General features: G+C 37.2%; 1 long non-coding RNA gene across 1 annotated transcript; it reads right to left on the reverse strand.

The window, feature by feature from the left end:
• LOC146915699 (uncharacterized) lies at positions 1-11153 on the reverse strand. Its single transcript, XR_015013417.1, has 2 exons — positions 11039-11153; positions 1-527 (listed from the first exon to the last, which is right to left on the reverse strand). It is a non-coding gene; the product is annotated as an uncharacterized LOC146915699 (long non-coding RNA).

Genomic DNA, 11153 nt, shown 5'->3' on the forward strand with positions numbered 1-11153 from the left:
TGCCATGGTTAAATTGACATTGTATGAGTTAGCATAGTAAATATCCCAGACTTTACCAGTTGGACTCTACTTACAATAGATAACAAAGAAGCCTTTCAAACTGACAGTTTTGCTTTGACTTTGGTAGCTATAAATTGCAGATGAATGACTTTAGGTTTCCCCTTGAAAATTGGACCTCCTAGGTTTGCAAAAGGCAAGGTACCAATTGCAAAACCTAGCAGATTAAGTATGTTTCGAAGTATAATAAAAGCTTGACAATAATTGATAACTTGTGGACTTTCTAGAACTGATAACTTGACCAAAACTATTAGCACATATATCTAGTAAAAACCTGCTTCAATGCTTCAAGATTGTCAAAAGTTTCCCCTAATTTGTGTACTCCTAGTCCTAGATTCTTATATGAGATAGACCATTCCTTCCTCCACTAGTTTGTTGATTCTTCTAATTAGAACCTCTTCTGCCAAGACAAATAAAAGAGGTGATAAAGGATCACCTTACCTGACACCTCTTGAACAAGCAAAATAACCCTGATACACACCATTGAACTTATGTCATATTGTAAAAAAAACCACTTTTAATAAATTATTTAATGAAAGAAATTTGTCTCATTCATGATTCTTATAATAAATCGTAACTAGTACTTCATCCATCCCAAATTATATACAAAAGATGTTGGAACAAAATGTGTTTAACAATAAACCTTAGAGAGTTTTGATGATAACAAGGTATTAAAAATTGTCAATTGGACTAGCTAATATTTGTTCCAGTGTACAGGACCACAGTCAAAAATTTACATCATATATGGGTTCTGAAGAACAAATGAGAGCTTAGAAATCAACAAAAAGGAAGCTTAAAGTGTCTGAAGAGAAGTGCTCCAGAAGACAAAAAGTGCTCCTGAAGACAAAGTGCTCCTGAAGCTGCGTTCATCAGAAGCTAGTTCAGAAGCGACTTCATTAGAAGCTGAAAATCACCAGAAGCTGAAAATCACCACTATCTCCACTACTCTGTAGTGTCCACTCTACAAGACAAGAAAAACAACTCCAAAATACAGCTCTGCCTGCAACAATGTTCCTTCATAATGGGAATGGATTTGAAATTGGTTCTTCATAGGACAACAACCAAATCCGGCAAAAGATCATTGGTGATTGATCAAAACTTCAAACAACTCTTTTTGATGTGCTGGCAATTTCACAACATCTCTTTCACACCTCTATATAAAGGAGTGAAGACTTAGAGATTGGTATTAGACTCAACTACAATTTACAAGTACCAAAACTCTGCTGAAATTGTTCTTCATTTCAAAAGCTCACTTAGAATTCCTGTTTTCAAGTTCATACCTTAGAAATTCTAAAGTGTTAAGAGTTTGTATTTGTTTTGTATTGTGAGCACCTCTGATTGTATATCAAGTGTTCAACTTCAAACATCTTTCTTTGTAATTTTGTTTGATAAGAAGTCTCTTGCAGTTGTGCTTGAGCATTAGAAGTCTCTTGATTGTGTTCAGGAGCATAAGAAGTCTCTTGCTTGTGTGCTTGATCAATTTAAAGTCTCTTGCTAGTTGTAGCAGTGAGCATTTGTAATTTGACATTACATTTTAGTGAACTCTCCTTGGAAGTGCAAGGGGGACTGGACTACTTCCGGCTTGTGGAAGGAACCAGTATAATTGCTTTGTGTCTTTCTTCCTTCTATCTCTCTGTTTTTATCCGCTGCATCTTTGTTTTGAATCCCACTTCAGAAGCAGTCTCACTTTGCTACTGATCAGTGTGTTTCAACTTAGGAGAAACGAAGAAATTTTAAAACACAATTCAACCCCCCCTTCTTGTGTTTTTCTCACCTTCAATTGGTATCTAGAGCCTTGGTCTGTTGTCTTAACACTTAACAGTGTAACAGAAAAAGATGAAGAACAATGTTGTTTAACATGTCTGGTGAATCTTCCAATCCTGGATCTGGTCACAATAATAACAATGCTGTTTCATATGACTATGGTGACAAGAAATCCAACTTTGGAAAGATTCCTAAGTTCAATGGAGATGCTGAAGAATATTCTTGGTGGAAAACCAACTTCTACAGCTATGTCATAGGTTTAGATGAAGAACTATATGGGACATACTTGAGGATGGTGTTGGTGACTTGGTTCTTGATGATGAAGGAGCTGCTATTGATAGAAAGAAACATACACCTGCCTTGAAGAAACTCTACAAGAAGCATCACATTATCAGAGGAGCACATGTCACTGCTATACCTAAAGCAGAGTACATAAAGATGAGTGACAAGTCCACTGCTATAGCAATGTTTGCTTCTCTCTGTTCTAACTATGAAGGAAACAAGAAGGTCAAAGAAGCAAAGTTCTTATGCTTGTACATCAGTATGAGTTATTCAAGATGAAGGATGATGAAACTATTGAGGAGATGTACTCAAGGTTTCAAACCTTAGTCTTTGGACTGTAAATACTGAAGAAGAGTTATGTTACTTCCGATCATGTCAGCAAGATACTAAGAAGCTTGCCTGCTAGATGGAGACCAAAGGTTACTGCCATTGAGGAAGCTAAAGATCTAAACACTTTAAGTGTTGAAGATCTTGTCAGTTCTCTCAAAGTTCATGAGATTAGTCTTAATGAAAATGAGCCTGCTAAGAAGAGTAAATATATTGCTCTACCATCTAAATGGAAGTCATCGAAATCTCTGAAGGTCATTGAATCTGAAGAAGAGTGATCTGATGGAGACTCCGGTGAAGATCCTGCAGAGAAGATGGCTATGCTTTCCAACAAGCTTGAGTATCTGGCAAGAAAGAATAGAAAGTTTCTAAGCAAGAAAGGTGGTTACAAGAGCTCCAAGAAAGAAGATCAGAAGGGTTGCTTCAACTGTAAGAAGTCTGGACATTTCATTGTTGATTGCCCTGATCTTCAGAAGGAGAAGTCAAAGGATAAGTCAAAGAAATCAAACTTCAACACAAGGAAATTCAGAAAGCAGATTAAGAAGAGTTTAATGGCAACCTGGGAAGACTTGGATAGTGAATCTGGGTCTGAAAAGGAAGAAGCTGATGAAGATGCTAAGGTGGTTGTTGGGTTAGTAGCTACTGAGACTTCAGAAGCAGATCCTGACTCAGACTCTGAAGATGAAAATGAGGTATATTCTAAAATTCCCAGAGAATAACTTGTTGAGTCACTTAAAGAACTCCTTACACATTTTGAAATGAGAACCAATGAGTTGAAAGATTTAAAAGAAAAATATGTTGATTTAATAAAACAACAAGAATTAACTCTATTGGATCTGAAAGCTTACGAAGAATGACTTATAGGCTTTGACTTCATTTGTAAAACTTATGAAGAAAAGCTAAAGTATCTTTGTCTGAAGCTACAAGAAAAGTGTAATGGAAAGTCTTTAAGCAAACATGAGATTGCTCTTGAAGATTTTATTATATCTGGTATTGACAGAAGCAAAGTTGTTTCAATGATTTACAGCATTTACAGAAACAATGGCAAAGGGATTGGATTTTCATGAGGGAAACCTAATGAAATCAGTCTCAAAGCATGATGTGAATGTATCAAGGAAGGATTGAAAACCTTCTTTGTACCTGAAGGTGCTAAGTTGGAAACTGCTGTTCAATCAGAACCTGAAGCTTCTAGCTCTAAGGCTAAGATTACTTCAAAGCCAAAGAACTCTAAGCCAACGGCTATGATTAACTCTGATTCTAAGACTTCAAAGATCAGGATTCTAAAGAGATCAGAACATGTTCCTCAGAGACTGGTGAAACCTGAATCTGAGGTCCTGAAGTCTAAGTTTCAGAAGAAGATAGTTACTGCTTCTGAAGTACCAAAACCAAAGGTTGTTAAATCTAAGGTAATGGTTAATCAGAAGCAACCAAACATACAGCACAAGGTACAAGAAGTGAAGAGTAAAACTTCTAGTACTAACCTGAAACGACCCACAAAACAATGGGTACCTAAATCTAAAAATGTCAATACTGCAGATATGTCTAAGAGCAAAGGAAAAGCAAAAATCATGGTACCTAGACAGCGGTTGCTCAAGGCATATGACAGGAGAGAAGTCTATGTTTCTCACCCTCACTATGAAAGAAGGAGGAAGTGTGAAGTTTGGAGACAACCAGTATGGCAAGATCATTGGTACAGGAACTATTGGTAACTCCTCTATCTCAATCAATAATGTGTGGTTGGTAGATGGTCTTGAACATAACCTTTTGAGCATTAGTCAATTTTGTGACAATGGTTATAATGTAATGTTTGAAAAGACCAACTGCACTGTAATCAACAAGGAAAACAAATCCATAGCATTCAAGGGAAAGAGAGTGGAAAATGTCTATAAAATCAATTTTTCTGAACTATTTGATCATAAGGTAATCTGTCTTCTGTCAGTGAATGATAAGAAATGGATGTGGCATAGAAGGTTGGGGCATGCTAACTGGAGATTAATCTCTAAGCTTAGTAAGTTACAACTTGTCAAAGGATTATCTGACATTGACTATCATTCAGATTCACGATGTGGTGCATGCCGGAAAGGAAAGATTGTGAAATCATCTTTTAAAACAAAAGACATTGTCTCCAGCTCCAGACCCTTGGAATTACTTCATATTGATTTATTTGGACTAGTTAGCACTGCATCCTTATATGGAAGTAAATATGGATTGGTTATTGTTGATGATTACAGCAGATGGACTTGGGTAAAATTCCTGAAAAGTAAGGATGTTGCTTGTGATGTATTCAGCAGCTTCTACACTCAAATACAGTCTGAAAAGGAAATGAAAATTTTAAAAGTCAGAAGTGATCATGGTGGAGAATTTGAAAATGAGCCATTTGAAAATTTTTGTGAAAAACTTGGAATTGTCCATGGATTCACTTCTCCTAGAACTCCACAACAAAATGGGGTTGTAGAGAGAAAGAATAGAACTTTACAAGAAATGGCTAGAACAATGATTCACGAAAACAATTTGGCTAAACATTTCTGGGCAGAAGCAGTGAATGCAGCATGTTATGTCCAAAATAGAATCTATATTAGACCTATCTTGGAGAAAACATCATATGAACTCTTTAAGGGAAGAAGACCCAATATCTCTTACTTTCATCAATTTGGATGTACATGTTACATTCTAAATAACAAGCTCTACCTAAAGAAATTTGATGCCAAGGCCCAAAGAGGAATCTTTTTAGGTTACTCTGAAAGGTCAAAGGCATATAGAGTGTATAATTTAGAAACACTATGTGTTGAAGAATCAATGCACGTTAAATTTGATGACAAAGAGCCTGGGAGTAAAACTCCAGAGCTAGATGAAAGTTTTGCAGAGATACAGGTTCCTAAAGATACTCCAGAACCTGATCAGATAGCTGAATCTGAAGATAGTCCAGAAGCTGAACCCACCTCAGAAGCACATGATGAAGCTCAAGATGGCTCTCAGTAAGATATCCAACCCAAGAATACATTCAAGCATAAGTCTTCACATCCTGAAGATCTAATCATTGGAAACAAAGATAGTCCTAGAAGAACAAGATCATATTTCAGACAAGAAGAGTCTATGATTGGATTGTTATCATAGACTCTTCTTGTCTGAAAGAGCAAGGTGAAGCACTTTCAGAAGAGTCTAGAACAAGATCATATTACAGTTGATGAAGCACTTTCAGATGATAGATGGATACTGGCTATGCAAGAAGAGCTTAATCAGTTTCAAAGGAATGATGTGTTGGATCTGGTACCCAAACCTCAGCATAAGAACATTATTGGAACAAAATGGGTATTCAGAAACAAACTAAATGAGCATGGTGAAGTAACCAGAAACAAAGCAAGACTTGTTGCACAAGGTTACAGTCAACAAGAAGGCATTGATTATACTAAAACATTTGCTCCAGTTGCAAGATTGGAAGCAATCAGGTTACTTCTTTCCTACGCAGTTAATCATGACATAATATTATATCAAATGGATGTCAAGAGTGCATTTCTAAATGGAGTCATTAAAGAAGAAGTGTTTGTTAAGAAACCTCCTGGTTTTGAGGATCTTAAGCATCCTGACCATCTTTTCAAACATAAGAAATCACTATATGCCTTAAAACAAGCTCCCAGAGCGTATGATAGACTTAGTAATTTCCTGATTAAAAATGATTTTAAAAGAGGCCAAGTTGACACAACACTCTTCGGAAGGACTCTTGAGAAAGATATTCTTGTTGTGCAAATATATGTTGATGATATAATATTTGGTTCTACTAATGCATCTCTCTGCAAGGAATTTTCTAAGTTAATGCAGGATGAATTTGAAATGATCATGATGGGAGAGCTGAAGTTCTTCCTGGACATTCAAATCAATCAAAGTAAGGATGGAGTCTATGTTCATCAAACAAAGTACACTAAGGAGCTTCTGAAGAAGTTCAAGCTAGAAGATTGTAAAGTGACGAACACTCCAATGCATCCAACCTGCACCTTAAGCAAAGAAGATACTGGATCATCAGTTGATCAGAAGCTGTACAGAGGTATGATTGGTTCCTTGTTATTCCTCACTGCATCTAGCCAGATATTTTATTCAGTGTATGCCTGTGTGCAAGATTCCAATCAGATCCTAGAGAATCTCATATGACTGTTGTGAAGAGAATCTTCAGGTATCTGAAAGGAACAACTAATCTTGGACTCCTCTATAGGAAATGCTTAGATTATAAGTTGGTTGGATTCTGCGATACTGATTATGTTGGTGATAGGATTGAAAGAAAGTCAACCAATGGCATTTGTCAATTTCTGGGTGATAATCTTATATCCTAGGCTAGCAAAAGACAAGCAACTATTGCTATGTCTACAGCAGAAGCAGAATACATTTCAGCTGCATGTTGCTGTACACAACTACTTTGGATGAAACATCAGTTGGAAGACTATCAGATTATTGCTAACAGTATTCCCATTTATTGTGATAATACTGCTGTTATTTGTTTGTCTAAAAATCCAATTTAGCATTCAAGAGCTAAGCATATTGAAATCAAACACGATTTTATCAGAGACTATGTTCAAAAAGGAATTTTAGATATACAATTCATTGATACTGAGAATCATTGAGCTGATATATTTACTAAGCATTTAACTGTTGAAAGATTTGATTTTATGAAGAAAAATTTGAACATGCGCTTTGTGTCTGATTAAAAGCTTGCTTGCTACTGAATAGGATTTTAGGTTCTGAAGTCAGTTCAGAAGCCATGTTTCATCAGAAGCTCTTTATTGAGGTTCTGAGGAAAATGTGCTTCTGATGATGACGTCAGCATCTGAAGTCCAGAAGCTGGGTTTTGTGCTTCTGAATAATAGAGTTAGTGGAAACGCTGGAAGTTACTTTTTGGTAACTCCTGGCCCACTAACTTGGCAGTTACTCTGAGAAGTTCTGACGTGGCTTATTCGTATGTGGTGTATAACTTAAAAGGGAAATGATGATTATAAGCTTTGAATGTACTAAACACGCGCCCCCTTTGTCATTAATGATGTGTTTGTTTGTCATTTTCTGAATTGCAAACGTTTTAATCAAAACACTTAGTCAATTCACACACTACTCACTTCACTACAAACACTTTCCTCTTTCAACCTTTGTTGCGAAGTAAGTGCAAATCTTAAAACCTAGAACCCTAAAATCATCTAACTCACATCAAGATATACCAGAATCAACATCCAGCATGCAACAACAAGGTGCTCCTAAATCTACTTCTCAAGAGGCCCCTGCCTACAAAATCAGAGGAAGAACCATGGAATTAGAAGAGTGGCAGTTAAAGGTTCAAGTAGAGAATCTTGTGGACTTTGAATCTTTAGCTTTCCATGGGTGTGACATCAGAAGCTACTACGAAGCTCAAGGTCTTATGCGTTACTTCAATATGTTGAATGGACCAACATATGAAGCTCTTGTAAAGCATTTCTGGGTAAGAGCATCACTATATGATAAAACTGCTTCTGAAGCTGAAGAGAAACAGAAGGTATTACTTGATCCCTCTCTGGCTGGGAAGAGAAGAGCAGAAATGGGTTTGGAACCATACACTGGCATGGAGATTAGGTCAAGCGTCCTGGGAATACCAGTCTTTATTGCTGAATGGCAAATAACATCTGTACTCAGGTTAGATGCTTCTGGTAAATACTCAGGAGTGGATATTGCAAAAGCCAGAAATAGCCCCTGGAATGAAATAGTAAACCAGTCCATATTCAACTCCAACATTCCAGGAAAATATGATGAGTTAGATATCAAGAAGAAGCTGCTCCTGAAGATTCAGAATGAGAATTTTCTCCCAAAAGGTGGTGGCAATGATCAACCTTCATTGGGGCAGAAAGTTTTCCTTCATCACTTCATTCAGTAGGACAAGGTGAATGTTGCGAAATACTTCTTCAAGTATATGATTAAGGAGCTGAAGGAGAGTCAGCTGAAGAAAAGGGTCTGGGTTCCTTATGGAAGACTCATATCAGAAATCCTTCATCAAGGAGGGATTCTGAGCTTAATCAGTAGTGTTGAAGCTTTCTCAGACCAGCAGCTTGACACTAAGACTGGGAAGTTCATCAATGCTCATACTCTCAAGAACATGAAGCTGATCAGTGTTGTCACCAAGCTCAAGACTGACTTGAGTGAAACTAAAGCTCAATCTGATCTGACGAAGGACTTCCCACCCATCTGCAAGAAGGACCCCATTGAAGTTCAGATGCATTTGATCAGAGACCACTTTGAGACATATGGCAAGGTCATCAGGCTGGATGATGTACCTGAGGAAATGAATGGTGGTGCTCTGCCAGTTACTAAGGGCAGAAAATCCAAGAGGAAGGCAACTTCAAAGGAAGAATACTTGGATGTTGAGCAACCTTCCAAGAAGGCAAAGAAGGATAAAGCTTCTGAGAAGCTTAAGATTGGTGGTTCTGCAATACCATCAATTGAGGAAGAAGTTCAGGACCTGGACACTGATGCGGTCCTGAACAGGAAGACCAGAAGTGGTAAAGCAGCTGCCTCTACTCAAACTGCTTCTGAACTTTCCCCTGTACCTAAGAAAAAGAGGAAGCCTGCGTTGAGGAAGATTAATGAGTCACCCTATGTGACTGAGGAAGTTGAAGGAGTTGAAGCTGCATCTGGTTTGGTAACAAGAGTGTTGAAGAAGAAGAAAGCTGAGGAGGCTGCAACACTTCAGATGGCATTAGAAACTGCACAAGAGATTGAAGCTCCTGCAGCCAGTCTAGTTAGAGCAGATGTTACTGCTGATGCTGAAGAAGTTGTGAAAGCTGTTGAAGCTGTGCAATAGCTGGCCACTTCAGAAGCAGAGAACTTAATGATGATTGTGAGTGCTGCTGAACCTGAATCTGCTGAACCAGATGCTACATCAGGTAACCCTGGTTTTCCTACTACAACTGTTATTAATGTAGAATCATGATCATCCTCACCCTTCCAATCCACCACATCATCATCCACATCATCATCATCATCCACTGATTCTGATGATGTACCTCTAGATCAACGTTACCCAAAACTTACAAAAAGCCAACCAACATCAACCAAGATCTACAAAAAGCCCTCTCAGACAATCCCCTTTGAGCCTGTGTATCCTGCAATCGATGAGAGAATAGGTGAAATGTCTGAGAAGAAAAACAAAGTCTGTGAAAGACTACCCCTCAATCACCTTTTCCAACCTCAAGTCATTCAACCTCCGAACATGGTTCCTTCTGATGAGATCATTGAACCCTCATCATCCCAACCTGCCTTAACCAACCAAATAGAAGACACAACTGTCTTAGATAACCTGGTCAGTCACTACTCTGGTGAACTACCAAGTGTTGAGCCAACCTTAGAAAAACAGGCTCTGCAGTGTCCACGTTACAAGACAAGAAAAACAGCTCCAAATTACAGCTCTGCCTGCAACAATGTTCCTTCACAATGGGAATGGATTTGAAATTGGTTCTTCATATGACAACAACCAAATCAGGCAAAAGATCATTGGTGATTGATCAAAGCTTCAAACGAATCTTTTGATGTGCTGGAAATTTCACAACGTCTCTTTTACACCTCTATATAAAGGAGTGAAGGCTTAGAGATTGGTATTAGACTCAACTACAATTTACAAGTGCCAAAACTCTGCTGAAATTGTTCTGCATTTCAAAAGCTCACTTAGAATTTCTGTTTTCAAGTTCATACCTTAGAAATTCTAAAGTGTTAAGAGTCTGTATCTGTTTTGTATTGTGAGCACCTCTGATTGTATATCAAGTGTTCAACTTCAAACATCTTTCTTTGTAATTTTGTTTGATAAGAAGTCTCTTGCAGTTGTGCTTGAGCATTAGAAGTCTCTTGATTGTGTTCAGGAGCATAGGAAGTCTCTTGCTTGTGTGCTTGAGCAATTTGAAGTCTCTTGCTAGTTGTAGCAGTGAGCAGTTGTAATTTGACATTAACTTTTAGTGAACTATCCTTGGAAGTGCAAGGGGGACTGGACTACTTCCGGTTTGTGGAAGGAACCAGTATAATTGCTTTGTGTCTTTCTTCCTTCTCTCTCTGTTTTTATCCGCTGCATCTTAGTTTTGAATCCCACTTCAGAAGCAGTATCACTTTGCTTCTGATCAGTGTGTTTCAACTTAGGACAAACGAAGAAATTTTAAAACACAATTCAACCCCTCGTTCTTGTGTTTTTCTCACCTTAAAAAAAAAATCATTCTATTTACTAGAAACACAATATGTAACATAAGACCAGAAGCATATGATTAAGCAATAAAAATCGCTTATATTATATTTACAAGAAACATTTTAAGCATAAGATTAATCAATGAAAATCACTTCTATTCTATTTACAAGAAATATTTTTAAAAACTTCGTTATCAAACTCTCCCACACAATCAATTTGTAAAAAACAAAACTTAAAATAGAAATGAAAGTCTTCTTCGATTAGCAAAAAATTGAAACAAATTGGCTAAATAATCAAATCAAAGATGCGACCATTGATAAATTAAAATCATATTAAATAAAAATTAAAGCCACCTTATCCAATAATCGAAACCCAAAAAATCAAAGTCTGAAAAACAAAATTAAACAAAATTATAAATTAGAGATGAATATGTTGAACCTGATTTGAGATACGGCAGTGATGTTCGGAGTTGGGTACGTGAGAAAGAGACGGTGACACAATAGAGAATGAGGAAGGTTGTTGACAGTGACTTTTTCTCAAAACCGAGAATAAA

This window comes from Medicago sativa, chromosome 6, assembly GCF_051527215.1.
Source record: "Medicago sativa cultivar Bolivia chromosome 6, Bolivia_mono, whole genome shotgun sequence".
Classification (NCBI taxonomy): Eukaryota; Viridiplantae; Streptophyta; class Magnoliopsida; order Fabales; family Fabaceae; genus Medicago; species Medicago sativa.